General features: G+C 41.5%; 1 long non-coding RNA gene across 4 annotated transcripts in view; it reads left to right on the forward strand.

Moving 5' to 3' along the window:
* The window catches only part of LOC106016501 (uncharacterized), a 331,834-nt gene that overhangs the window by 50,069 nt on the left and 255,716 nt on the right, over positions 1-26,049 (forward strand). For all 4 annotated transcript variants that reach the window (XR_011804222.1, XR_011804223.1, XR_011804224.1 and 1 more), the window contains exons 19-25: positions 404-1,490; positions 2,565-2,657; positions 7,960-8,129; positions 14,572-14,692; positions 16,324-16,808; positions 18,143-18,180; positions 19,647-19,778. This is a non-coding gene — a long non-coding RNA (uncharacterized lncRNA). The remainder of the gene's footprint in view (positions 1-403; positions 1,491-2,564; positions 2,658-7,959; positions 8,130-14,571; positions 14,693-16,323; positions 16,809-18,142; positions 18,181-19,646; positions 19,779-26,049) is intronic.

Below are 26,049 nucleotides of genomic sequence, written 5' to 3' on the forward strand. Positions count from 1 at the left end.
GCAGAATTGGTATGAAATTTTGCTCAGCCCAAAGTAACAAAACCAACCCTAGTGATCTAGCATCTCATGTTTATCGTAACCACAAGGTGCTCATAAATTAAACAGCAAGACTGGAGGCCTCGATCTGAGTAATAAGCACTTGTTGATGATCAGCTGCTGTTTGTGGAATCAAGCCTTGTGCCATGCTCCTAGTGGGACCGTACTGGAGTTCCCAAAAGGCAGAGCTTGATCAGAAACCTGGCTGGTTGTGTACCTCTGCAGCAAAAGGTTTACAAATCGAGGGGCATACTGTACAGGGACATCAGGGCTTCCAGTTAGGCAATGTTAGGGATTGGTGTAAATGTGGAGTGTGACGGGTGGTTACACTGGGTTGGCTTTAAACACGTTGCCTTATTCTGCTTAGGGCAGACCTGCAGCTCGGAGGCCCCACTGAAGTCAATATGACAAACACTGCTGCTAAAAGACTTTGTTGAACTTGAGGACCAGATTTGCAACTTCAAACATGAGAAATAAGTTCAGAATAAGCACTGTACCTCACACCAGACATCACAGGGAATAGTACATCTTTTTCTCCCCCTACACCCATCCACTCAGGATAATCAGCCACCAAAGAAACTTTTCTCTTAGTCATGCTGAACCTCTCTCTACCTGCTTGAAATTCTCGTGCCCTGGTGTTCTGAGCTCTCCTCTGCTGTGCAGAGTCTCTGCTGGCCTGGGAAGAACATCGTGGATGCATTTGGTGTACTCTGGTCCTCTCCGTGTTGAATCAGTCTAACTGTCCATGAGAGTATTTGAATTAAAGAGCAGCGCTCCATGGACAGTTGTGCAGAGAAGACTGAGGGATGGGATTTTTTCAAAGGGAGAGGTTTCAGTGCTGGCCACTTTTGTATTGGTTCCAAGAAGCCTGCAGTTTCTCTGCTGCCTTTTTCTGCTTGCAAACAGCAGTTTACCAGCACCCTGAGAACACCAGGGGGTAGGATGGCCAGCATCTTAGGTGGGCTGTTCATCTTATTTCTGTTAATGGTGGGCAGAAAGCAGAAGCTGATGTGGCTCTGTTGGCTCCAGCCCTAGAGCAAGTGCTTGGTTCATGCGCGCTGCCCCATCTGTGTTGTACGCAGACGGGCACTGACAGACACGCAACTTCTTGTGCCTACAAACCAGAGGAAATCAAGGGATAAGGGCACATAGCGTAGAAGGGAAGAGCATCACTGGATTGTCACACTCACCACCATACTCACAGGACCTCCTTTTCCTATGATCTCTTCCTCTGGGAATGTTCATTGCCCCTTTGATGACTCTTTGCTGAGAATACCGAAGATGACAAATGCTCTGTTTCATTATGGCAATACATAACTTGACTTTGAGACGGATCACAGATTGCTGTCTGACATTTCTACATTTCAACTGTTGCAAGTTTTTCAGCAAACAGTGAAGGAAGAAGACAGAGCCACCATGTTAAATGTTAATTTGCTTTTCTTCTCCCTCTGGAGGTAGGTCTCGATGAAATCTGTAACAGTTTTAAATCTTGTTTCAATACATTTTTATGTGAAAATACATGAGTTACATTCTGAAAGGACAAAAGAATATACTTACTTGTCCTTTAGGCAAAGCTTTGTAAGTGTTCATACATAAAATATGATAGAGAATATCACTGGCATTTCAACTAGAGACAAAGGAAAACAAGGTTTAAAATGTTCTGGATTATTCTAAAAGTAGAAGTTTCATTCCTAAACTCTTTTTGAAGACTCTTTTAATAGTGGTACAGGATGTACCTGAGCTGCTGAATGCAAACTTCCTCAGTAGAAGGGAACTGAATCAGGGCAGTGCTGGCTCTGAATGGTGCATCTATCTGTGATAGTAACTTGCTTGTTTCCTGGTTTCTTGATGGCCTTTGTCTTCTGATAACAGATGAATGTACAAAGTGACCAATCAGGCAAGCTTCCCCCTTAACTGTAAGTTCGTGGGAACAACCTTTGCAATTTGGTTTCATCACCAAAAAAAATAATAATAATAAAATCAAGCCCTAGCCATGGACTCAGATCATAGTGAACTGAAATCTAAATGTATGAGATTCAGTCCTCCTGCATGAAAAAAAAATCTTGTGTTTCTAGAAGCAGCAACACTCTGGTACAGGGTCTGTAGTTAAGAAAACATCACAGGTAAACTTGGATGTGCATTTACAAGGAGTGAAGTGCCATTTATGTTTCATGTGCTCCTGCCTCTGTGAGTATGGTTCTGCTCTGTGTGAAGAGAGCCTCTGGCTGTTTCAGTGATGCTTTAGATTTGGACAGTTGTGAAATTAAGTGTAGAAGTGAGGAATACTTAAACTTGTGCCTTTTCTTTGGTGGAAAAGGAAGAGTCTATTTCTGTGTCGCCCTCTCTGGGTAAAGGGGCTTGCATTCTGCTCACACAGTGTCTAACCTAGCCATGGCTTTAGTGCTTCAGGATGGCTGTAGCTTGCAGCAGAAACCAAGAGGAAAGCTCAGACAGACTGATTTATCAGCAAGTCTCAAAACCAAAAAGTTCCTTTCTATTTATCTAATATGTTGCTTTTCCCTGGTCAGTCCAGATGTGTGAACATCTGAGCCCCTGAAGTTGCCAACAGTCAATGCAGATGCATGCAAGCAAGGAGGCTGGAAGTACTGGAAGCCTTTCAGGTAACTCAAGATGCCTCGGCTTTGATTTGAGACCCTCTCTGTTCTCTTTGCACAACTCAGCAAAGTTCCCCCTGTGGTAAAATGGCCCCAGCTTGGGGCAGTGTCGGGCAGCAGCGCAGTGATGTTGTGCACGTGGACTCTTGTTGTAACACTGATACCAGCACAGTGTGTTTGTAGGGAGGCTTGTTTTGTTTGCAAAAGCAAGAAAACTGCTGAATTGCGGGCATTAGACGGATTTGCCTGAACACCTGTAGCTGACTCCCCAGCTGTCTGGAAGGGTGAGCGCTGAACTCAGTCGTGTGGGCCACAGCATGCTGACAGGTTGGGTGAGGCAGCAAACTGCCAGCTAAAGAGCCACCCCTCCACCTTACAAGTCTCCTCTGACTTCACACTTGGACGTGCGTAACATTACATACGTCCAGGTTCTGTATTTAAATGTTATTTTGAACAACTTTTACCGTCTTGTCATCTAGGTATCACAATTTGTGCTCTGTAGCAGTAGCTGTTTATTTTGATATTTTATCTTTCTTTTTTATATATATCATTTGCAATCCAAACTGACCTTTTTACTACATAACCACTTTGAAAAAGAGATGTCCTGCTCACATAAGGAATGCCTCGAGAGAAGGGCAGCCCTGCATAATTTCCTGTCCTCTCACAGAAAGCATTCATATTGGAAAACTGGGGAATATTACTTTCTGGCCCTGCACACTCTCCTGGGTAGAAAGGTCCTGAAACACAATTTATTGTAAAACACACAGTGGTTACAGAGCTAGCACAGTCAATGATATTCCTTTTATTACCACTCAGATGAGAACACAAAATGACATTGGAAAGCAGTGAACTCACCAGAAGGGCAGAGAAAGCCATTAAATTCAACACGCATCATATTTCATAATCAGAATCCTGCAGTCAGAGCTGACACCACTGAATGAGTTTGTTGCAGTCATGATAATATAAAACCCGCTGCATCTGCTTCCCTTGGCACTTTTCTTTGTAGACCCTTGCAGTGTATGGGCTATTAATCATCAGTAGCCAGGGACACTGCAGACCAATGCACTTTGTATTGCATAAATTGAAAATGCATCACTATTAGAGAGAAAACTGCCTTCTGTACATCTCTATTTAGATAAGCAGTTTCCTAAAGGGCTGCCATGCTATTATGGCTAACCACTTAATTGGAGTTCCTTCCACAGCCTCGTAATTGGGGTTGGGGGGGAGGGCAGGTAATGCAATTCCTTTTGTAGTGGGTATGAAAACAAGGCAGGAGAGTGTTTCTTTTCGTACCTAGGATGCCTGACAGGGCTGGAGCTGGAGGTGAGAAAATGCAGTCAAATACACTGTGTCATTTAACCTCACTGAATTAACTTCATAAATGAGAGGGCTGAGTGTACCGGTGAGTGGGAGAGGGATGTTGTGTAACCTGTGCACTAATGAATTTTCAGTAGCTGACTGGAGCAACAGATCACCGGAGAAGGGGAGTTGCCTGTCCTTCTGCTAGCTCTGCTCACAGCAGAGGGTAAGCTACAGCTTAGGAAAGGGGAAAAAGTTTTAGTGGCAGCCAAAAAAAAAAGCCAATTGCAAATTCAGTGCTCAGAATTCAGTGCTCTCTTTTTAAAGAGAACCTATTTTATTTTACCATCATTTGTCCAAGTTTTTGTATGTAATGAGCAAAGATCAGTAAATAATGAAAAATCTAAGGCAATTTGACAAGGAAAGTATAACTTTCAAATTGTTTGTTTTTAACTGTAAACTGCTGCACGGTTTAATTGTTTTTTTTCTTGGAGGTCTGTGGTCAGCATTTGCAACTCCATTGTAACTAACCACACTTAATTCTCATTACATCAACCATCTTCTGTGGGGTTTATTTCCTTGTGTGCACGAGGTGATGCATCAGAGAGACAAACATGAGTCTGAATTTAAATTATGTGAACTTGTCTTGAATCCTGTATCTTCTGACTCAAACACAGGCAGGTAGCTGAAGTGCTGAGGCCAGATCAAAATTGAACTGTTCAGAAATGTGCTCTTCAAACTCTCCCCACCTGCTACCTGATGTGGAGGTGTTTGCATTTCTTCACTTGACCTATTTGGGCAAAATTCTCCAGAAAGATACAAGTCTATCCACAACCAAAAATACTCTCATTGTGGTTGATCCCAAACAGCTCAGAGGATCTCCTGTCACTCGGGTACTGTCTCAAAGCTTCTGGGGGGTTGTTTTCTGGCCATGTCCCTCAGTGAGGTTATCTAAGCACAGCTGCAGGAGTTGGAGACACCAGGTTATTAGATAAATGGAGGGCACTGTATTCACTAAAGGATGGAGGAGGGTTAGGCTGTAGCCTGCAGTTGCCTACTTCTGTCTGTACAGTAGCCGTAAGACCCAGGAGTGTACCCTGGACCCATATCAGGTAGAGCTGGCTGGCTCAGCTGATAGGCACTGACTTGCTTCACAGTAAGGTGCTAATTTCCATGCCCTGATAAAAAGGTGATGGATTTGTGAGAGGCCCCTTCACACTATCAGGAAAAGGTGGCATGATAAAATCATTCCCAGAAATGCACACAGTTAAGTGTCATGCTCTTCGTAGTCCTCCTAGGTTGAGCCTTTTGACTGTAAGGCACGGTCCTGCTTGGTTAAGGTTAAGCAGATCTAAGCCCAGGCTGCTGGTGCCCTGCCCTGCTCTCCCCGCCGGCTCCTGTGTGTCCTGCTGCTGCTCTGCACGGCCCACCTTGGAACGGGCTTGGCTCTGTGCAGCTCAGCGTGACCAAAAGGGTATCAAGAATAAGGGCTGCGCTTACATCTAGTAAGTAGAATTCAGTTTTAACCTCTGACTGCTGGGTCCCTAGCAGGTAATAGGGACAGAGAGGTCACTTGATACAGGAGGTACGAAGGAGAACAGCATCTCCGTAAGGGATGACAGTTCACTCCTGTGGAGAGAACATGAAGGACTGGAATTTGAAGAAATTAGATATGCTTGCATAATTAAAAAACAAACAAACAAACAAAAACAACACAAAACCACAGACCCCTCAGAAGTAGACTAGCTGCCACTTCCTTGTATTTCAATGAGCATTTCATTTCATTCTAGGTAAGCTGGTGGTGAGTTATAAGCAACTCTGGTTGTTGGCCATGTGTTACACCAATCAACCGATTTCTGTTGCAGAATGTATTACCGTCTTTAGCAGGAGGTAACGTGGAATATGTTCAATTCTAAAGTAATTGCGTGTTTTTCTGTGATGTAATCAGGGAAGGAGAAAACCTATATTCATCAGAGTTCAGGTCTGGGGCAAAATCGGTAAGCAGTGTGATCTGGGGTCCAATACCTGAATGTTAATGCCACCTGCATAAAAATGCAGAAATGTATTTAGGGAAACTTGTCATGCTCTCTGCTGTCTATCACAAAGGACTCTGAATTCTTGAGAGTTACCAGATCTGATTTTAGAAAGTAACTTATTACAGTAATAATATTCAGGTTATGAAAAAGCCCTTTTGAAAGACAAGCAAATACTCTTCTGCTTCAGAGCGCTGTTGCTGGGTAGTGTAAGTTTATACAAAATTATCTTCTCAAAACTATTGCAAGTTTCCTTTAACAAAATAAAAATAACTGCACATACGCATACTTAAAGCTACCTTTGCTTACACGTTAGCTTTGAATACAAGTTGTTTTGAAAAAGATAACAACATCAAGACATAGAAGTATCTTGTTGAAAGAAATAAATTATGCAGAGCTTTCCTAAATAATTTAGCAGATACAGTAAACAAAAATTATGATATCTTACCAAAAACCATTGACTTGCTAGCTTTTTGTTCCTGTGGTAATGGATACGGGTTCCGTGTTTTGAGGCTTTAATTTTAATCACACAACATCCTGTCCATGGTCAGAGTGATGCTGCAAATGCAGAGTAACATCCTGAAAGCCTCCTCAGACATTGTGCTAGCATCCTTTCAAGTTCTCTGTAAATTAAAGTAGCTGCATGCTAATATCCTTGTCTTTGCTCTAAGACTATTGAAAAATAAAACATTCTGGTGTCATTAAGCCAGTGAGTGTGGTCTTGAAGGCAGCATCTCATTTTATTTGTTAGCTAATGTTATCAGTGTGATGAGGGGGGAAAAAGGCATCCTCTTCAAGTTGTCAGTTCAGCTAGTCGGTAAAGTAAAAAATAAAAAAAAACAGCGTGGAAACCACCCCAGATTTCTTGTCTGTATCTCAGCTTTGTAAGTTGAATTTCTGTTGGTCAGCGTTGCCAATTATAAAGGCTTTTATTTAACTTGGGAAGTCCCAGCCCCTACTTCAGCCTGCTTTTGTCAATATTATTTTTTAAATGGCTTTGACATATTGCCCTTGCTATACTTAAAACTATGTTTAATAGCAATTGAAGCACCTCCTTCAGTTATTTGTAAGTGTTATTCATGAGAAGGCAAATACAAGTGCTTACAAAGCACTGGAGGTTTTCATTCTTAATGTGTATAATTTTCTCGGTCAGCGTTGGTAATGGGAAATTCAGGATCATGCTTGCCTTCTGTCATGAGACTTTGCAACAAGTGGAGTAAGTTACTGCAACAAAGTCGGGTTTAGATTTATTTGGTCCTGGGGGATGCTGGAATTAAGACTAGAAGTGAATGAGGCCTCACTGAGTTAAGTATACAGTGTCTCAAAGAGGTGGGATTTAGGTATGTCCTCACACACGCCTTCCTTAAAAGAACATGTAAGCAGGATTGAAATGCTGTATTCCTTGCTTTGATTCTGGTGAATTGTCTCAATTTCTTCTGTGAAAGAAAAGCCAAGCAAAGCAAATTACAACAAAACATTTCAGTTAATGCTGTATTTCACTTACAGTGCAATGCTGTGTGTTTCCTACCCTGTTCTGTGTGCTATTAGCAACATTTTGATTTGAAGATAGGATCGCAGTAACTGCTACCTACCAAGAGCTGACACAGTTAAAAGAGGGAGTGGAACTTTGTTTTATGGTTTGGGAGCTCTGAAAAATGAACTGAGGAGTCAAACAGTAGGTCAGCGATGGGGTCAGGAATAAAAATTAGCTTCCTGTGTTTATTTCCGATTCTAAACAAACTCACATCCAGGCACAGGGTAAGTAGTATTTCTCTAGGATGACAGACCTCCTGCAGCATCCTTCCAGAGGAACCACACAGAGAGAAGTACCTGCTTCCAGTGGTGCAGGAGAGAAGGAACAGAGTGGACAGCCCAGCAACCAGCTTTCTTGGGATCGTTCACCATCAGTTCAGCAAACTTCCTCCTCCTTCCTCTTCCATGTATATATCATTTTAACTTACCCTTTTCTTTTTCAGATGTGCACAACAAATGGATCCATCTGCCTTTAGAGAGCACGAATGGGAAGAGCCTTGGGGAGAAGCTACAACAGCACATGGAGGAGGAGGGCAGCACAGTCTGGCTGGACATCTGCGCCAGCCGTGGTACTCCAGGGACTTGCGAGGAGGAGAGAAGCTGTGCCTGCAAGGTACCGCAGCTTTTCTCTGCACAGTTTGTATGGCACCATTTATCTGAGCAAGGCTGTGTTAGAGTAACAGGCAGTGTAGTTCTGTACATGGTGAAAGCTGCACGTGGGCTTTCCTTTGCTCTCTGTGTTGGAGTAAATTGAAGAAAAATGAATCCAGAGTGCCACTGCCCTCCTAAATGGGGGAGTTCAGCCCGAGCTTCATCTGCGCAGCAGGGAGCGAGAGCAGCAGGAGCAAAGTGTGCTCTGTGTGACACAGGTACTAACCTGGTATTTTATGCGTTAGAGGGATGTCAGTGTGAATTACACAGCACAATCATCCCCGCAGATCTGCCTGGTAACAGTATGTTTGCAGGATTATGTTCTGGCACTTCCTTCCAGTGCCGCCGGGCCTTGTGATCTCGCGCAGTTCTCCAGCTTGAAGGGACACAAAGAGATTCCCTGGCAGACTTTGGTTGTGCGTCCCACTGCCTGCATGAAGGCAGATGGGAGTGACAGCTAGCTCGATTTGGCAGTAACCTGGTATTTTCACTATGGGAAAAACACAGCTTTAAAATCACCTAGTTATGTTTGTGAAACAACATGTTCCAGATTGATTACTTACTTCTGGAAGCTGCTGCAGCTGAAAGTGTAGCTGTTAAAGACTTACAGGTGCAGCAAGTCAGGGTCATCCACATAAATCATTGCCTGCTGTTGACAAGAAATTTAACAATTTGGATTAGTTGTTAGGAGAGCATGCACAATTGGATATGTTGAAATCTTAATGGTGGTTTTCCTTACTATTTGATACAGCTAGTAAAAAAGAAAAAACAAAAACAATAAAAATCACTCACCACAAGCTTTAATTATTTTATGTAGTAGAAATGTCTCGAGACAACATTCTGAAAAAAGCCTTAGTTGATCAAAACCAGATTCCTCCGTGTATGCACAAATGATTGACTTGCATTCATTTAATACTTTCAACTAGCTATATCTGGAAAAATCATTATTGCAAGCTTCCTTGCTTATAAAGGAGCTCAGCAGAAAGGGAGGAGGACAGGGAATAAGAAGAAACACTGCAGGGATGTGAAAGGAAAGAGATGGTACAGCAAGTTAAGGAAGATGCCTCCAGTGGAAGAATAGAGGGCAAAGTCTAATGCTCATGTCCCTGCTTTGCCATAGGGCAGTTTGCCATACTGCAAGCACATCAGTTCACTTCTGTACTGCCTTGTAGAGTGAGCCCCAGGTAGTTCTTGAGGAAAGCATAAGAATGTGTTTAAGGTTTGTTTGTTATTAACTCTGTCCTTACCCAACACCACTCAGGCTTCTCCACCCAGGAGAGCTGTGTGGTGGCACCCCAGGCAGTCCTGCGCGCTCAAATGTCACTGCGAGCTTTCAGGCCTGTGCTCTCCGTATCAGACTGTAAGGACACCGTGCTGGTAGTCACCGTTATTTTGAATCAAAAAACAAAAAAGAAAAAGAAAGTTTCAAGGCTGTAAGGGTTTCGGAAAGCACAAAGGCCAAATCCAGCGTGCATATGGTCAGCCTTTTTTAGGTTGGTCTAGTTCAGAGCAACTAAGATGTGAGGCCCAGTTTTACTCCCTGGAGCAGCTGGTGAGGACAGTCCGCACAGTCTTAGGGTATCAGGAGCTACATCCAAATTTCCAAACACACTTTACCTTACTCAGAGTTCTAGGTCACGCGTTCCTGATAAACAGGGTCTGTTTTAAAAGAAGTTTTTATAACTTTTCAAGTGTTACATGGTCTGAATGATGGAAAAATCTCTTCTGGTTTTATAATCTACAGTACTGAATAGGTTAATAAATAAATAAAAACAAACTGATGTCTTTTAGATTACTGTTTTGTCCGGTCATTTGTCATAGCCAGCTGATGACAGAATCACAACCAGCTCTCTTCAGCGTTAGGAAAACTATATTTAAAAACTATATTTAATGAAAGAAAAGTCTCCTTCAGCCAAAGGTGGAGATATTTGGCAGATTACTGCAATGAAAGTTTTCCATGGTGTATCAGTCAGCTTCAGTCAGTTCTTATTAATTAAGCAGTTTGTGAGAGGGAAAGCATCAGCACTGGCTATAGAACCCCTCAGTTCTCAGGTGCAGGGTGGGTTGTGCAGCTTTTGTGTAAGCAGAAGAGGCCATCACCACTAATGACATCTGTAATCATGAGAGATGATTGAAAATCAGAATTACCAAAGTTTGTGGAGAGAATGGGAAGAAATCTGCCACCTCTCTCTTTGAAATCAAAAAGAATTTTTGAAAGTTTCCATAAAGCAGAAGATACAGAAGAAATTTTCTAGAAACACTTCCAGAACTTCAGATTTGCAGTACTCTACCACAAGGCAGGAAATTCTGTTCCTGTTGATGGAATGTTAAAATTAATGTTTAAAAACGCACTCTGAGTATACAGGAATGTTTCTTTCGTAGATTTATCTATCAGTACCTCTCACTGCAGTATGTAAACTCTCACTTTTTAGTGTCACTTAAATGCAGAAATTTATTTAAAGCATATATATGTATAGTGCCTGTTGCCAGAAATGTGTAATTGAGAGAGGAGATTGCAGAAGGGTTGTGTTCCACCCTGTGCTAGCATTAAGAGTTCTGGGACGTATTTTTAGAGGTCTCTGTGATGACTCTTATGTCCTGGAGACTGCAATTATTTTGGGTTCAGCAGTGCAGAAGTATAGATTACTGTGCAGACATATCCACAAGTAAAACGTTGTCCGTTGTTTAATACTTGATTTTTGTTTCCATGTGCTTTCTGAATGCTTTCTTCTGCCAAACCAAAAAGCAGTCCCTTAAGAAACAGCTACCTTCAGTGTGGGGAGTTTGGCTTCCTAAGAGGATAGCCAAATGGATTCTGTTGCCTCTCTCACCATGGAAATAGGAAAACAGAAATACGACTTTGTTTCTAAATACCGAGTTTATCACTTGTGTTTTGTGTTCACGTGGTACCAAAGCCTGCTTGCAGTGAAGTCTAAGGGCTGAGTACTTAACTCTAAATAGAGAGTGCTTAAGGTGGGAAGGCACAAGTTAGATCCAGACATCCTGTCATTATTGGGCAGGGAGACCTGGAAACTCAGACCTAAACTTGAGTGTCTACCATGAGAGCTCTTTAGATGATTACAATCGCAAGCATGTGTACCTGAAATAGCGTGGCACCTTTTACTTTTTAAGGACATGTTACCTATAATAACTAACGTAATCTGAATTAAGTTGATTCCAATAAGTAGTTCCTTAAAGCAAATTTAATCCAGAAAGTATTTTCTATCAACTAATAAGGAGATTGCTACATATTTTAGGCTAAATGCTTTAATGTAGCCACTGAAACAGCCACAACCCTATGTTAGTAAAACTTACCTGCAGGCCCTCATTGCTGCTAAAGGAGAGATGATGAGTACGGGGGCTTGCAGGTGTGTCTGGACAAGAAAAATTGTCAACAAATTGGTTTTAGAAGGCGAAGTATATTTGCATTCCATTTCTATGCATTTTTTTTCCATTCCATAATTTTTGCTCCTGTTATGGAAGGCATTATGAGAAGAACATTTAATACTGGAAGTAAAGTTACTCCTTTGAGGTGGTAATTTCAGAAATTCTAGAGGACATTCAGCCCTCCATAAAAATAAATGTTTTGTAACTGGAAAGTGATTCAGCTACAGAAAGGTACGAAACTAAATGAATGCTGTGAGAATGGGCAATGCATTTATCAATAAGTTAAGGACAGCGCGCTGAGATCTTAGAAGAAAACATAAATAGTGTGAAGCTGCCTTCCTGCTTCTGTATGTCAGGAAGGCTGTGAGAAGTAATGTGAGACAGGATGTAAAACAGGGATCAAATGCTTCACCTTGTGGCGGTCTCTGAAGGCTGGTTCATTTTTAACCATTTCTCTCTCAAATGCTCAGAGTGCAAGGCTGTTGGAATAGCAGCAGCCAAGTACTTCGGCTTTTAGTCAAGAATTTTGCTCTCTGTAAGGTGCTGAAAATCAGCGCAATTTTTGGGGGGGTTATTAACCTAAAATGCTGTTCAGATGATTATTTGTCTGTACATTTGTTAGGTTTAATATATCTGAACTTAGGCACATAAATCATTTCAAGGTGCTCAGCATTACACTTCCCTTTCAGCACTTCCTCTTCTGATGCTCACTGACCTTTTATATTGGCAAAGGAAACAGGCACATAGCAAATGTGATAGGTTGAGATAGGCAATATGAATGAAGTACCATTTTATCTGAAATTTGGGTCGTGACTGAGTACAGTCCCTTTTTTCTAGCAGTATCATTCATCCCTGGGGCCCCTATGATAATAATGTTACGTTTGCTTTATGAATTTTAACAACCTGTGGTTTTGCAAATATAACTGCAAATCAATGTTCTGGTTTGAGTTAGATTTATAATGGTAAAACAAATTGGCACCTTCTGTGGGTTATTCATGTAAAAGTTCCAAATGTGGCTCTCCTAAAACTCCAAATTCACTCCTTCAGTCCGAAGCATAATGGGTGTTTGCAAAGCAAAACCAGAATTATAACAGCAATTTTTACTGCTCCAGCTTGTAGCAGCAGTGCACAGAGTAACACCAGTCTCATGTTAAACAGGCAGAGAGGGAAGGAAAGGTCAAGATTTTCCACGAAACAACTTTGTAGAGAAACACCCACAAAGAATGTTGTTGGGCATAATCATTGCTCGGTGTTTTCTTTTAACTGTTTATAGCAGTCTAAGGTAACATAAATATGCTCAGTGGAAAAAAAAAAGTCCTCTAGCTTTTGAGCAGCAGAATCTTTTGTATTCCTGATGCTGGTGTTTGCACTGTGTTTTGTCTGGGGCTTTGTCGAGTATTTCTCTGCTAGGTTTTTCTTGAGGTCTTTAAAGATCCCTCCTCAAAGTTATATGACTCTAAAGCCACAGTAAAACAAAGACTTCATATCACAGTTTAATATTTCAATTAAACCACAGAGTAATAATTCGCATTAATTATAGCCTATTAGTTGCAAATGACAATGTTTTATTTTGTTGTACTTAAAGATTTTATTAGTAACAGACGCTCTTAGTTAGTGTTTGTTGCCCCAAGAGCTTTAGAGGAACTGATTTTCTGTCAGAAAAGATTGGAATCAATTGCATTCCTCCCTTCCAGATAGTGCTAAAACATTTATTTAAGGGTTTATATGCTCACCCTGCCTTATCTGTATTCCAAGTCACTTGTCCAATGAAATAAAATTCATTCATGCCTTCCTTCACTGTGTTATTGACAAAGTGTAAGCTTTATGTGACTGGAAGCCAGAATTCTGTCTTTTGGGAATACCTCTCTCTAAACTTGTCTGAAAGAATTATTTTATTGCATTTTTTGTGCCAGTTCAAGTATGTTTGAATGGTAAATCCTAGAAGCTGGGCTGTCTGTGACCATATCAGCCTTTTGAATTAGCAGCATGCGCAGCGTGATAGAAATATTAGATTGCATGGAAGGAGCATGAGCGCTACATAATTTTTTTGTAAGTTTTTTTTTTTTTTTTTGCACATAATAAACTGCGTGTCACTTGGTTCTACAAATCAAAAGTAGGTCAAGTCAGTTTTCTAAAGGGGTGGCGTTATGCTGATGGAAAGTTCGGCACCACTATATGTTTCCTTAGCCCGTTCTCCGTGAAAGAACAGTGTCTGGAGAGCAAGTGCTGAAAACTCCTTACGCTGGGTTTCATCGGGGGGTGTTGGAGCAGCAGCAGCTGCATTGTTCATCCATGCAGTGAGCGCTGCAGGAGTGATGTTTAGCTGTCCATCAGGGACATAATACGAAATAGAAGTTATGTTCTAGGTGGTTTTTCTTTCTATATGAGACAGTAGGTCATTGCTGAATTGAATACTTAAACCAAAGCATCCTAGCCTTGCAGCCGCAATACTGATGGAAGAGTCCAGGCGCAAGATGTGTACACGACCTAACTCATTTCTCCTCACTGCTGCACTGGGAAAACTTGCAAAGCCAAGGAGAGGTAGAGGTAAAGGTAGAATTTAACAGTGCTGTGCTGATTTGAGACTAGAGAATGGGAGGAGGGAGTGGTAAGCTTACCTCCTCCTTTTGTCACTCATCACATTCCCAGAGCTGACCCTGGAAAGAACAACATGCATGCGAGCGCCAGGGTACTGCAGCAGATGATTCCTCTGCCTCAACCACAAACTAATTAAAAAACCTCTGATTCTCCCCAATCCCTTCCTCTCTGTTTCATTTCCTCTCCAAGCAGGATTTAAGTTTAAATTTGATACCATTTGGGGACTTCGCAGTCAATAAGACTGTTTGAGTTGTTGTAGAGCTTTCTTAAGCTTTCCTTAGAGAAACTATCCAAGTGTTTAGTAATGTGCACGGACTAAGTCATAAAAGCAGAACATATCTGATCGTATGAGCTCTCAAAACAGAGTGCATAGAGAAGTCCTGGAAAGAGGAATTCAATTCATTCTGTTTCTCATACAGGAGCAGCTATTCCTCCAGTGATGCTATTTAGAAGAGCTGGCTTGGAGAAGCCAAGCTATTAGAGGATGTCACCCATACAGTGCTGCAAATGGGAGCAGGTGTGCAGGTGCTGCAAGAACAGGTTTGGGTTTTTTTTGGAAACATGATGTATAAGGAAAACTATTGAGATACTGGGAAGATTTGGGCCTGGAGATAAATGCCTATTTCTATGATAATGCTTTCTTGTGCTAATGAGATGAAGTTGTGGTGTGTAAGCTACAGCTTTCATGTGTCCATGGCTTATCAGCCTGTGGCCAGCCCTGTCTAAACAGATCTCTTAACCACTACTGTAACACAGAAAGCAGACCTGAGGTAGGCGTGTGAGGATGCTTTACTTTGTTTCCTTCCTTTCAGAAAAAGCCCCTACTTTTAGACATGCTTTTTTTAGTCATAGAAGTTCTGAGTGCTGGGGGAATCAATCACAGTGCCAGTGCTTAGAGTTCTTGTTAGTTTTGGATATGTCTTCGGAGGACGTACTCTCTCTTACCCATGTCATTTTATAACATAGCCCCATGGGAATTTACCACTTTGAAAAATAAGCTGGGGAACTCAGTCACTTCCAGTTCCTTTCACTGGGAATCCTTCCATGTAAGCTTTCCAGCCTTTGTAAAGTCACGTATGAAGTGAAGGTTCAGCAGGCCCAGTTCAGAGTGACCCTTGTGCTCAACCACATTCCAACCCATCAAACCCCAGTCCCCAAAACATAATTAGCACATCAGCATATTAACTCTCACTGATCTCATATTGGACAGTTCCTCACTCTTTCTGGAGCTCACAGAGAGCTGGAACATAAATATTAGCAAACAAATTGGCCTCTATCTCAATAGACATCTTTTCTTTGGTGTCCATAAACCACCTACTGTGATCCTGGTCTACCTCTGGGCATCCTTGGAAGAGCCCCAACACAAGTGATTAACATCAGTAGCTGCAAAATAGATTTTCTGTGCCATGAGGGAGATGAAGCATTTCACACAGTCCTTTCCTTTGGAGCAGACAGCTGAGAGAACACGCTACTGCAGAAGCGCTCGGTGGCGTCAGTAAGTAACATTAACCGGCCTCCCCCTCCTACCTGTGCATGCACACACAAACCCCGTGTGCAATATCCCACAAGGTTAAGTGTTGTGCTGCTCAGGGCACAGCGTTATATCCTGCTTGCCTGGAGGCAGTTGTTGGCTCTGTGAAGTGATCTGTCTAAGGCAGGAAATACAATCTCAGTGGGAGAATGGGAGCTCTGAACAAAAGTCATGAACCCATTCACAATCCAGACATGCCCCGGGAGTTGGTTTTCAAATGACCTCATTTGCCCTCTGTTGTTACACGTTTGTCCCCATGGCACTATTTCACAGGAAAAAAAAATTCAAATATGACTAATCGAAGACAAAATGTTGCTTTCAGCTGCCAGTTGGCAGCTTTCACTCTTGTGGTGAGTAGGTGGTTAAAGAAGTAGAAAGCAAATATTTGGATTCTGAAAGTACTCTTACTGCACCTTTTTTTGGTATTTGTGTTTAAATAAACTACCAGCTGAATGGATGATTAATTCTAGAGAGATGGATACACATGAATTTAAAAAGGTCATTTTGTGCTCAAGCCAGCTTGCTAACGCAGAGCTGATATTCTGCTGATTGGCAAAAATGATTTTTCCCTGAAGAGAATCCAGTATCTTTAATCAGTCATCCTGTGCTGTGTTTTTTTTTTTGTTTTTTTTTTTTTAAGGGAAGAAAAATCTGAACACACTCAATAGTGAACTCTCAAATGTCTCTGTCATCAAATGAAACACACAACCATTCTCACCCTGAAGTGTCTGTGCCAAATGTTATCATGCTTAAGAATCAGCTGACGATGGAGAGAGAAGAAAATATACCAAAGAGAGACAAACACGTCCTGAATCAGAAAGCTCCCGTGCACGCTCACACAATGGGAACACTGTTACAAACCATTTCTGACTAGTTTATGGAGCCTTCAGACAGAGAAGCTAGTGGTAAACCTGGGAAATGCTTACATGCTATTTAAAGAAGTGCTGTCCTGGTCCTCACGTTGGCTGAGATGGCTCCCTTCATGCAGAAGGCAGTCTAATAGACTTGCTCTTTCCACTGTGGCCAGAAATTAGCCAAAGTCCTAAGAAAATCGGTATAAGAAGTATGTTTCTGAGCTCCGGAATGCTGATCTGCACTGGGCCACGTGAGGCAGAACCTTGCAGGGTGAGTCCATCTTCTTAATACTTATATTTATAAAACCATACAGAGAAGAATGAAGATGCTGTGAAGTAATTGCATGTCAAAACTGGGAATACTGAACTCTTGGTTGTCCTGGTAGTAAATGTGCTAGTGTAGGCAGGAAGTAGGGATACTGAAAAATATCCCTTTGCTCTACCCCTCATTTTTGAATTCAGGTCTCAAATAAAAGTACTGATGCAGTAAATCATCGGGAGATTGTTTTTTACCCAGTCATTATCAATCCTACAGAATGTAGATACTTCCACATGGCAAGTAGTAAGAGGCAGTAGCCTTGCTTAGAGTCTGAACAAAGCTTGGCTTGCTAATCTTGGAATGCTGAAATTCAGCAGTAATCTATGTAGATAAAGGAAAGCAAAATCTCCATCAAACAGGGATGCCACATGAGGATTTCCTTCAAGTCCTCATACAGAAATGCTTTGTTTGACTCTGTATTACCTGTAGTTTAGAGCTGTCATGGGAGAAAATGATTTTCAGATACTCTCGTTTGAGAAAATGCTTGCTACTGTGAATAGTGAGATGTACAGGAACGTATCTCCATGTTTACTCAGCAACTGGAAGAGCTAAGACTTGCTCCTTGTCTTACCTTCAATTAATTTATAACAGAAAACCTTTGCAAAATGCAATGGTCAATGTAGCAAGCTTTGCTAATGAAAAACTGCACAGATGGTTCACAAACACCAGGAGAAACTTAAACTCTGGTCAGGACAAGTTTTCTATTAGATGAGGTTGCAGCAGTACCAGTCAGTTACTAGCTACCTAACCACTTGGCTTCAAGCTCTACAGAGGAGAAACACGTACTTGGACATCAGCCTCTCTTATACAAACATGCCAAACTTTTGTGTAAAGTAGACTATGAAGTGTGGTAAACAGTGCTTTCCATTTAAGTGGTCGTAGGCATGATAATGCTAGACATGTTTGAAGGATAGGGAGTGATAAAAAACACCCCACAAAAATCTTTGGCATCCAGGAAGGAAACAGCTGTCCCTGCACTCCCGCAAACAATCCCAAGGCATCAGATCTGTGCAAAAATATCCTCAACAGAAAAAGAAAAAAGGAAAAAAAAAAAAAAAGCAGAGGGAAAAAGCCTCAGTAACTCATTTTCAGTATGTTTCACAGGGATGTCTAAACTCTTAGCAGGGGTGACCCTCTATGCTTCAACTATCTTGGAATATATTTGTAGACCCCCAATTTTTTAAAAAAAATATTTAATTACAGAGCTTAAAGTGTCTTCACATTGTAGTTCTTGTAGTGTTAATTGCAGCTTTGTTTCCTGATGTTTTGCTTGTGTTTGTTTTCAGCCAAGAGAAAAGGCACTTGGGAAGTCTGCTAAACCCAGGTAAATTTACTGTTACATGAGACTACAAGCTCCAGCATTCAAAATGTTGCCTTGTTAGCTCAAACTCAGAATAAACAGTCAGCTTGGCAAGAGACAGACCAAGCAAAAAGAAAATGCTTCCTTAGGTCAGCTGGACCAAAGTGCAGTCTCTGCTCCCACACCTCCTCTCCCTCCTCTTTCCATAGCACAAACTCCTGCCCTGGATAGAGAAGACAACTACTCAACCATCCATTTATAGGAACAAGATATTCTGAAAACAGATTAAAGTAACCAGAATAAATCCTATCTGGTGGTATCTCAGGATCTCATCAGTAGTGCTGCTGAGCTAACATTAACTCACTGTAACATAGGGAATATTGAGTGTGTAGTGATGTACATCAGAAATTTGTTGAATTTAGAGATTTTTAATTATCTTCCCAGTTTAAAACAAAAACACTTTTCCAAACTGGTGATAATTTAGGGAGGACTTCAGTTTCTGCAATGAGAAGTAAGTCTCCCAGTGTCCATCTTCTATTACACTGCTGTTCGTAAACTCGATTGCCTCTGTTGTTTCTACTTATTTTGTGATGGACTTCTCTGGTATCCGATTATGACAGAGGTCTGAATTTGAAAGACCTGAATGCATTTTGTGTGAAAATGCTGAGCCAACCTTGTCTAGCAACCCTGGACCTATAAAGAGGGCTGGTAATTGTTACTTTCATTCTTAAATGTAAATGACATAGCAAGCTATTACTTGATAGTGTCTACTTTTAGATCTCACTGTACAAGGCAGACAACTTCAGAGAATAACTCATTTTTCTTCTCCTGTACTTGTGGTTTACACCCCTCTTCCCTGATGTCTAATTACGTAAGATAAATGTGTGTAAACACGAGCCTTATCTCCTCCATAATCCAACTCCTACCTTACTTGTTTATACAAAGGTTAATAAGCTCAGTCTATTTACCATACTGCTTAGAGTAATGTTTTTAATGCTCTATGTAACTTCATGGTCTTTTACCAGGAGTAAAAAGGCAAGGAATTAGGGGATAATCATCTTTGATTGTTCTGGGTTCAGTAACAGAGACTTTTAACTTATGAGTCCATGAGCAGAAATGCCAGTAAACAGATTTGCAGAAATATTTGATTTGTTTTCCAGGAGCATTAATTTTCATTTTTATCCTGTTTATCCTTCTGTGTAATAATTCCTCATTCCTGATTTGGAGAGGAGACTCATGCATTATCATTCAGAATGCCACAAAATTCAATTAAGGGCTGGCTGCAGCATCCCTTCTTGGTTTTTGAATGATTTACCTCCGTTGAGAAAACAGGATGACTTTTTCCAACACAAGGCATGGTTGCTAATTTTAACAGAGTAGACAGCCTTAGGCTATGCAACCATCATTAAGCAACACAGAAATGTTAATGAAATGACTCAAGAGGTGCTGTGTTTTAGCCAGGTAGGGTAACTGTCCCTTGAATGTTTCAGGAACAAAGGATGGAAAATACCATAACATCTGAGGTACTACTGCTGCATCCACCTGTCTCCAGCCTCTGCAAGCCCCTCTCACTCCTACAGCTGGACCCGGGCTGCCTGACAACTCGATTGTCTTTCAGTCAGGTATCACTGCTCTCAGCATGTTACTGTCTGTATCTCTGAGGTCTACGGGCACCTGTCACCTTGGTGGAAGCAGTTAATGTATATAAACTGGGGGATATATTTGTGTGTATATATATGGGGAAATGTTGATTCTGGACTTCTGACATCATCATTATTATTTATATTTCAATTTATTTTTCAAATTGACGAAAAGCTTCCAAGATGAGCTTTCATATTTAGACAACTTAAGATATCCTATCCCTGAGCATGGTAGCACGCCCGCCCGACAGCATTTAATCAAAATTTACAGCCTTTTACCAGCATAGTGCATAGTCACATTTCTTCTGTGCTTTATACTAGGAGAGAGCGAGGCACAGATGAAGCGTTCTATGTAAAAATGCTTTGACACATTTTGTTGAAGCCAAGACAATTCTCTTGAAGTATTATCATGACTTACTTGAAGTAAATCAGCAAATAACTCATGTCACCCCACAGGGCCACTCAGCTAAGTGTGTGTTTTATATACACAGAGCACTATAGCTTCAGCAGTTGGCACATTTCCTTCAAGTAAATGTAGAGATGACACGATAAGACAGAGATATTTAGAGAGATGCTGCTGGTGGTGTCTAAGCCCCTAGGCTTTGTTCAGGCAGCTCCAATCTGAATGGATCGCTTCCATACCAAAAGAAAAAAAATCTCTGGAGTGCAATGCAAAGTGTTTTCTATTAATGGCAACATGAATGTTATTGCTGAGCTGTGTTATGCTGGATGATTGTATGCAGCAGAAGGTAATTTAACTCACCAGAATTCTGCTTTGCTTCCCTCCCCCCCGGTTAAAAGTCTGATCAGATGCCTGCTCTTCACACAAAATCATCAAGTGAGTGCAGCGAACGCCTCTCAGAACACAAAGCAGTATCAGGCAGACAGCAGCTAAAACAAACCCCTGCTGCCAGGGGAAGTATGCAGTGGGGCCCTGGTTTCCCACCGATTTCCTCAGCCCTTAGTTGGTGGGGAGAGGGTTATTAAACCCTTTTGCTTGGCTCTAAAGTGCTGCAAATCGAACGGTAAATCTAAATAATGAGGTGCATGCTGTTCCCTTCAGTATGTGCTGCAGATGACAGGCAGGGACCAAACACCAAAAGGAAGCTGTAAGTATAGCTGGAGGCTATTGTGCCCACCACGGAGCTGACTGCTGAAGTGTGTCGAGGTCTATACCTTGTGTTGTGTATCCTGCAATTGTGGCTGCCTGGTCTTGTAAGCGATGCTGTTTATTCATGCCAGGATTCTCTGTGCCAGCACCCCCCACCCATCCCTGAGTGGCTCAGTACACACTCAAACAAGCTACAGAAAAGGGAAGTTGTATTCTGAGACTGGAGCAGCATTTCTCAACATTCTGCTTGTATTTTCTCCTCTTCTGCTTTCTGCTCCCCTGATGAAGGTGGCAAGTACGACTGCACCAGGACCACTTTCCCCATCACAGTTCCTGTGGTTTATTAAGCCAGGTCCACAGGGATTCTTGGCCACAGAGAGCCCATTAAGACTCTTCTGAAGGGGATTGCTTCTCAGCCCTGCCCCCAGATAAATCCTGCCTGCTCTGGTTTGAGATGTTAGACTGGGCTCAAAAGCTCAGAGAGCTCCCTGTGCCCACTAGCTGGATAGCACACGTGAGAGCTGCCGGCTTTCAACTGCCAGCACAGAGTGGGCAGGGATTGCACCAAGGCTAATGTTAGTTCTTGTGAGTTGGCCTACACCCAAGATAAACACTTTGCTCATCTGCTGCAAACACCGCAACCCCTTGCTTTGGGTTTTTGGGAGTAGAAACCTCAGAAAGAGGGTGAGTGCCTACAGAAATATGCTGAGAGGTGAAATCTAGGTGCCATCCCTAGGACTGATCACAAAATCCTGCATGGGGCCATTGATGCCTTGTGCAAATCTCTGTTTAACTGATAGGTGGTGAATACAGTGGACAAGGGTCAGTAACCCACATCTGAAAGTGGTGTTTTGAAGAGCAGGCATAACTATTCATAAGGGATAGGTCTGAGATATTTGCCAGCTTTGGTGCTTCAATTGGTTAGAGGTACAGGGCTGAGTATCTTTTCCCTGATGTGAGTACTGAGCTAGAAATTCATGGCTGCTTTCAGAAGTGATCCAAGTCCTTCATATTCAAGATAGAGATAGATGAGCAACAATGTTTTCATCCAGGAAAGGTTAAAGGCTAAGATGAGGTTTTCATTCTCTCTCCATCTATCTCAGGATCCTCAGCTGGGAGTCTAAAGGCCACTTTTCAAGGCTTTCCTCTGCTTGTGTGAGTGCCTAAAGCAGCAGTTTGTGAGGTTTTGGAGGGCATTAATATCCCTCTTGAACCTGACAGAACCTTTCTGGTAGAAAGCTTATTTCAGATTTAGAAAATCTCCCATCTGCATTACCAAAAATATGCCTGACCATTCTTCCACGCTCTGGAAGACTTCCAGTTTTCAGCAAGATTCACTGGATCTCATCATTTGTTGGCAATTGGTGATCCTGCTAACAGCAGTGCCTGGGGTCCCAGCCAAAGCCAACATGACGACAGGTCGGGATCTCAGACGCTGAATCATTTTTGAAGGGGGACCTGACATTCTACGTGTCTCCAGCTACTTGCTATTTCTCTGAAGTAGTTGCTACATACGACCTTGCATGCCTGGGCTGAGTATATCTGCTCTGGCTAATGCTTCCTAAAATGACAGATTTGAGAATAATTCTGCTATGTACTGGGAGAATGTTTTAAAAACTGTATTCAAGAAATGGCAATGAAAAACAAATGATTAAAAAAAGGAGAAAATAGAAAGTAGTTAGTGCTGCTGGAGCAAAATGTCATCATCAGTCTAAGGGAAGACTTTGGGGCTCTGATTTGGAAGTGGAGCTGGTTACCAAACCTGCTTTATAACAAAAACTCACTTTCAATTCCTTCACAATTTTGAAGTTAATGGGAGCTCCTGTGGAAGTTCCAAATGTTATTTTTCCTCTCTTAAACTAATTAACAAACTGAAAATTTATGTAGTCCTAAATGGAATTACTTTCTTCTAAGCACTGCAGAGGGAGTTATTTCTCATGTACCTATTAAAGCATGGATATCGATGTTAATGCTTCACTCCAGCTACGATACCTGAATTGTCTTCACGGGAAGGATTTCACATTGAAATTGCCCTGTCTGCTGCCATACTCCCTTATGACACACACATGGCAAACATTATCCAAGGGCAGTATCACCCTACCTGCATTATTATAAATACTGATTTTTTATTGTTAATTTTAACATATTTACCTGCTGAATATTTAGAAAACCCCAGGTATTGCTCAAAAAATCTGTTGTTTTTAAAGAACTTTGGGGGGGGGGAACAAACACTAGTTTTCATTTCATAAAAGGCTGCAAAAACTCTTTAGATTAAATTTAAAAGAAAAAAATACATTGCTTGAAGTCTAAGAGAGGACTCAGCATATTTTTTCTTGAACATAATTCTTCAATGATGAATTTCTCAATAGAGTTGTATTAAAACAGGATTACTGGCTAACAAGAAACTGCCATCACTTTTAGAGTGATATTCCAGGGTATTACCACTACTGTGCTAATAGTTTCACATGCAGTTAGTTTCCCAAAAACAGATTTAACACATTTCCAAACAGAAAATGTGTGTATTATTTTGTGGCTTAAATCTGTTTTATCGTGATACCACTTCCAAAATACTGAGGGCGTAAAATGCTTTATGGTCCAAAAGATAAACTAGCACAAGCCACTCTGGTGGAATATAGAGAAGGATCTGAGAAAGTGCTAAAAGCATTATTACAGCTACAGAATGGACTCTTAAATCTTGTATGCAACTTGATCAGTTCCCACTGGAACCACACTATATTGTTTTCATAAATAAACACCAAAATTTGCTGTGCACAGTGTTTCAGGACTATAACAGACTGCTCTTGTGCTTTAACAGGTTTTGTGTTAAATTGTAAACTAGAAATGATCCCATGAAAAATTCTTTTTTCCAGCACGCTGCTTGTGAATGGCAAGTCATCATTCTTGATGATCAACAAAGCAATCACATTTGTATAGCCCTAAAGCAGTCTGTCACTTCATCCTCCAGAGGCGTGCTGCGGCTCGCAGCCAGGCTGGAAGGAGCAGACATCACCACCGTCCTCTCCGAGGGCAGAGACTGGTTTCCTGAACTGGGAATGAGACCAACAGCCATGAGACGAAGGAGATGATTCATTTCCCCACCTTGGTTTGCTCTTGAGAGCAGTAGAAAATAACCCTTCATTTTTATCTGTTTAACAATTACAACACTGAAAGCCTCTGTACATTGAACTGCCTTTTGCATGTAGAAAGTGCATCCAAATCCATGGCTTATTGCTCAGTATGAGTTTGGGTTTGACCATTTTCAGTGCTACACTTTAACCTTGCACTAGACTGTATTTTCCAGCTCATTTTTTCTAAATAGAGTGCTCCCCAAGAGACCAGACTGTGGCAGAGATCTCCTGTCTTGCACTGTTTACAGCTCAATGATTTGCAAAACACAAAATTCCATGGCCTGCAGGCTTCAGTCCCCAAACTGCTTTCCTCACCCCAGGAAGCATACTCGTGTTGCACTCACCTCAACTCTGCATACTCGTGTTGCACTCACCCTCATCCCCTGCTCGAGAAGTTGAGAAAAATACCTGTCAGAGCAAAGGCATTTTGTCCAAGTGGTTCCAGCGGTGTGGTTGAAGCTCTGTGAGGGTGGTTTCTGATTTTTTTATGACTGAGAAATAGCAACACATTTGAAGGAGGAGAACATACGTTAAATAATAACCGTTTGTTGTGTAGCTGACTGCAGGCAGGTCAAGGGCTACTGCCTTAACCAAAAGCTATAAGTAGAGATGACAAAGGAAAGACAACATAAATGTTTTATTCAAGTAGGAAAACAAAACAAAACAAAACAAAAAAACAACAATAAAACACCTCTTGAAAAGTTTCTGTGAGGAATTAAGCAACACTGGAGGAAGGAAATAATGCTGTACTCAGAGATAAAATGTAATCCATTATTTTTAAACTGCTGTTGATTAAAAAATGCAGCTGACTTTGTGAAGATGTACTGTGGAGAGCAGCATGAAAAAGAAAAAACACAAAAAGTGGTTTCATAAATAAAGACTTTTGAAACTCCTTTTGAAAGGAGTTTTTGGAGAATTTGTGATATTCCAAGACCCATGAAAAGACCCTGGACCACAAATATCGAAACAAAACATTTGTTAAGTGAATGAAACACTTGAAGCACTGTACAAGAGAGAATGAAACTCTGTGCAGTATAATTATGTATTTTGTAGTTCTGAATTAGTGGTAGAATTTAAAAAGGGAAAATCAGTGCTGTTATCTTTTAAGGGCACTAATGTGATTTAACATAATCCTTAAATTAGAGGCATAAACAGGTATTCTGTTAATGTTCTCCCATGAGCCAGTATAAGATAACAAACAGATAAAGTAAAAAAGTATGTGGCTTACCATTATGTAGAAGGTATTCTGGTCTAAAGGAGACAGTCTTTTTTTTTTTTTTTTCTTCTAGAAAATAATAAAAATTGGCTGTGTCCCATATACCGTTAAGCATGCAGGTGGTGTTACTTCAGAGAACAAGAGGTGAACAAGTGGAAAGGTCGGCAATGCCATGTAAACGCCTGCATAAGCTATGACTGGTCTTCCCACCATGTAGTGGCAGCGATCTTGGGACAAGTAGTATCAATTCATTTGTCCCAGAATGGTTAAGTTTCTTAGCACAAAGCACAAATAACATTTTTAAATGTCCACGTTCTACCCCTGAAATGCCTCCAGGCTGTTCTCTTGGCCAGAGAATGCTGACAAGTCGCAGAGAGAGAGATGAAATGCATATCAATGGTCTAGTGCATGAGGATGAGCTAACATGCGGTCCCGCTGTGCTAGGATCTATACCTACATACAGTAACTGCTGTTCTTCTTTAAACCTCCCACTGTTTAAATAGAAAGGATCGTTATCTGTGTCTTGCAGAGGAATCAAGAGATTTGCTTTAAAAAGTCTCAGATTAACTTGTTGCAGAGCCAGAAACTGAACTTGAAGGCCTGGAAATTGAACTTCAAGTGCTTAAAAATGGGAAATATCCAGACCAGGGCAGTGGTTGTAGCACAGGACTCGCAAAAGAGCTACAGGGGGCAACAAAGAGCATTGAAGATGGTGAAGGGTCTAGAGGGCAAGACATGAGGAGCGGCTGAGGTGCCTTGGTTTGTTCAGCCCAGAGCAGAGCAGGCCGAGGGGAGGCC

Source organism: Anas platyrhynchos, chromosome 20 (assembly GCF_047663525.1).
Source record: "Anas platyrhynchos isolate ZD024472 breed Pekin duck chromosome 20, IASCAAS_PekinDuck_T2T, whole genome shotgun sequence".
Classification (NCBI taxonomy): Eukaryota; Metazoa; Chordata; class Aves; order Anseriformes; family Anatidae; genus Anas; species Anas platyrhynchos.